The following is a 4,436-nucleotide window of genomic DNA, read 5'->3' as shown; positions in this document are numbered from 1 at the left end:
GTTGAAACAGAGGAGGCTTTAGCACGTAGCTAGCAAACTCCTGTCATATTGTAAGCTGTTGAAAGCGAATCTTTTTTATTCCACTCCTTCAACTCTGTTGACTGCAATCGTCCTAAGGACTTCGGTTGGTTTGTTGAGTAAACTCCGCGAAGCATTCAACCAGTACAGACAGGTTTCAGAGTGCTTCGAATTTGTACTTTGTAAACGATGGCTTGTCCTTCATTAAAGAGTTTATCTGCAACTTTTCGTCGTGCTCCTAGCTTCAGTTCAACTTCATTACAAATGGCGGAGGCATGTTTCGACAACACTAGGCTGTCTCCTATGGTTAAGTCCAGGATATCTAAAACTGTTTTTTTTTTTCATAGGTATCCTGCAATTCCCAGCTTCTATAAAGCTTCTAATCCTTGCTTTAAAATCAGTAAATTGGCAGAGCCAATAGAATGTTGGATAGAATACCTCACAATATTTATTCCAACTAGGGTGGTGAGCTGGCAGAATTATTAGCACACCGGGCGAAATTCTTAGTGGTATTTCGTCTGTCTTTACGTTCTCAGTTCAAATTCCACCGACGTCGACTTTGCCTTTCATCCTTTCAGGGTCGATAAATTAAGTACCAGTTGCGTACTGGGGTAGATCTAATCGACTGCCCCCTCCCAAATTTCGGGCCTTGTACCTAGAGTAGAAAAGAATATTTATTACAACTTCCTGTAATCTGGTTTCGAATCCTGCTGAATTCACCTTCACTTTTTGTCTTTTAAGGGTTGATAAAAATAAAGGGCCAACCCATGACTTGAGTTGGTGGAACTGTTAGAGGATCGAGTGAGATGCTTTGTAGGTTTGTTTTGAATCTTCATTATATGAGTTCAAATCCCGCAGAGGTCAATTTGGTCATTTATTCTTTCAGGGGTACCAACCCGGGGCACGGGATTAGTGGAACTGTTAGAGGGCGGGGTGAGATGCCTTACAGTGCTTGTTCTGGTCCTTTGCATTCTAATACTGTTACGACACTGATGTCAAGCTGTATCAACCCTAAAGCATCGACTATTCCCTTTGATAATCATCAGTGATGCAGAAAGGGGAAACTCGAATGTATAGACAACTGCCAGTCTGTCTCAAAATCATCTTATCCTAGCCTCTCCATACTTGTGTAGGTGCATGGCCAGTCACGACCGACCGTGAGCTTATAAGAAATATTAATCTTCACACTGATTTCAAATTTTGACACAAGGCCAACAATTCCGGAGGTGAGTGTAAGTCGTTTACATCGACCCCAGGGTACAAGTGGTACTTATTTTATCGATCCCGAAAGGATGAAAGACAAAGCCGACCTCAGTGGAATTTGAGCTCAGAACAAATAGAGTGATGAAATACCGCTAAGCATCTTGCCCTGCGTGCTAACGATTCAAATGAAACTTTTGAAGGTGGATGACGAAGAATCTTTCCACCATGAGGGAAGTCTCTATCCTCAGACCTTTCAACCGTCCATCACACAACACTTTTTGCTATAGTCACCAGACAAAGTAAAACTGCCTTCCTTCTTCAATTACAGGAGGGCAGTGGAGTAATCAACCTCATGAACTCGGTTGATAGTCGGATCAGCCCCACACGCGACGACAGCTGTTCGTCATAGCTCCACAAGTCCGCAGTGCCCAAACACTGAACGAGTGCGAATAGAACAGTTTTGTCGCTCTGTGAACATCTCGGAAAGGCTCGTCTGATAGCACTTCTGTGCGTTTATCGTTTATGACGAACCAGTGAAGCCCCTCGGTAGCAATACCAGGCCAAGAAATTCTGGAAGTTATTCATAGAAGTCTCCAATTCGAAAGTCCTCCAGAACAGATTCGCCTATTTGTCTTTGTTGATATCAAGATTTTCCCTGAGAATATTGTCTCTCATTTCCGTTACTATTCCTCTATCAATTGCTACAGTGGAACATCCGTCGATCCTGTTTTCCAATGTGTTGCAAGGTATGAACACCTGACGACACTCTAAAACCCGTCACTATTCTCGGTCTTGGTTTCATGTAGGACTGTGACTCAGTCAAGGACACGACGTGCAAAAAAAAAAAAAAATGGGAAGAAAAAACGGAGTCAGCATGTACAGAAATGCAAGAGATTACAGTCATGTTAGATCAAGCTGCAGTATAAAACGGTTCCAAGAGGTGGCCGTTGACTTTGACCATCAAACAGGCGCGATCCAGTCTCTGAAAGCTTTTACATCTGCTTTTCCGATGCGTTAGCACCACACAGTCCCGCCGTGCATCTAATGTACAGTTCCAATCGCACACTAATGGTAGACATCGGGACATTTTGAGGAAAGCTTTGGGGCAAAAAGCTCTTAGGTGTATATGGCAAGTCGGTTTTCTCTCGTCCATCGCTACAACTGACAGCTATGTTTAATTCTTCGTCTCAGATGCTCTTCTCATGTCCTCTGCCTCACATTATGGCTGCTATCAACTACTTTATATCTATTTCTGGCAGAAAATCTTCCATTTCCCTCTTCTTTAGTCTTTTCTCCTTGCGGAAAGGAATTAGTAAACATTTCCAAAACCCACCCAGCAGACTAAAATGTACTGAATAACATCTTAAAATTCATTCTTGTTAAGGGTAACAAATTATTCACGTCCCGGTACTCGTCTGCCACCCGGTAGTTGGGGACTCTGGCTTTACAGCAGCGGTTCTCAACCATTTTTGGCCTATGGACCCCTTTCGTTCCTATTTTACTTGGGATCGTGGGTGGGGAAGCCTCGTAGCCATTCCATGTCTAAAACCTCCTATCATATTTTTATGATTATTGGGAATTGTAATACAGTTCTATATTTAAGAGACAAGGAATTATTTACATTATTTACATTTGACGGATATTTGTCCTCATCTTGTTTGTTGTTAACAACAAACAAGATGAGGACAAATATCCGTCAAATGTAAATAATGTATTGTGAATTGTATTTTTAAAATTGTTAAAATATTTTGTGTATTATTGAAGTAAAATCAATTCGTTGCAAATAAATTTTAACAGCAAAATCATATGGACCCCTAATGATCACACAGACTCTGGTTGAGAACCACTGCTTTAGAGGGTCGATACAGTTAGCTCATGCCCTTTTATTATTATTATTATTATTATGAAAACAAGCACCTATGTGTCTATGACATTCGATTGGCTAAAATTGCCCAAAATTTGCAAACTTTAAAAGCTATTAACTTTTTATTTATTATTTAAGGCAAAAATGAATTTCATTTCCATAATTAGCATACAAAACTACATCAATACACCTAACTTGAAATCGATTGGAGAAAAAATTGAGGGAATTGAAAAGTGAAAGCCAACAGAAAAGTTTTCTTTTTCTAACATTACAAAAGTCAAGTTCTCATCTATTGTTCTGAAATTATTGTCACGAGAAGTAAAAGGTTTTGAACTCCATATACGCCTCAGGCATTTTCAGCGGGTCTCAACACAACACTAATTATCATGTTTCTGCAGCAGTGATTTACAGTCGAGCCGTTAACATTATTTAACACTTCAACCAGTATGAACAGAAAAGCACAATATTACAGGCTCTACAGTTCGTCATCTACCGAACTGTTTGAGGCAGATAAGCTATATTTAGTTGTAATTGTGGCAGTTAGGGTGTTGCTGGGGGAGGGGTTGAAGTCATGGTGGTGGTGGTGGTGGTGGTGGCGGCGGCGAAGTCGGTGACTGTGGTGTACTAATTAATGGCGCTGCCGATGATGCAGCTACTCGACTTAGAAGGTGACAAACGGAGAAATTGTTCTGTCATATTTTTCATTCTTGTTGTTCTTGTACCCAACAATTTTAAGAGGAGCGAGTAAGTGAATTACATCTGCCCTAGTACTTGATTGGAACCTTATTTTATCGACTCCGAAAGGATGAAGGGCAAAGTTGACCTCGGCGGGTTTTGAGCTCAGAACGCAAAGACGGACGAAATGCCTCTAAGCATCTGCCTAGCTTGCCACCTTAATAACAACAATAATCCTTTCTATTATAGGTACAGGACCTGAAATTTTGGGGGAGGGAGACTAGTTGATTACATCGACCCCAGTGCTCGACTGGTACTTAATTTATCGACCGCACCGAAAGGATGAAAGGCAAAGTCGACCTCGATGGAATTTGAACTTAGAACGTAAAGACGGACGGGATGCTGTTAAGCATTTTACCCGGCATGCTTCCAGTTTTGTCAGCTTCCCGTCTTAATAACAACAACAACAACAACAATCCTTTATTATCGCCAGCAAAGCCCATTTATGTTTACAATAAAACAAACATATACAAAAGTATTAGGAAACATGAGTTAAGCGTAATAAAGTTATATAAAAATTGTGGAGGAGACAGAGACGTTACAAGATAATTTAAGACATGTTAAAAATTTGAAATTTTACCCCCCAAATTACATATATCCAGAGATATGCCCCCCC

The sequence above is a fragment of the Octopus bimaculoides genome, chromosome 12, assembly GCF_046866305.1.
Source record: "Octopus bimaculoides isolate indiv1 chromosome 12, ASM4686630v1, whole genome shotgun sequence".
Classification (NCBI taxonomy): Eukaryota; Metazoa; Mollusca; class Cephalopoda; order Octopoda; family Octopodidae; genus Octopus; species Octopus bimaculoides.
Note: the sequence above shows the minus strand (reverse complement) of the source record.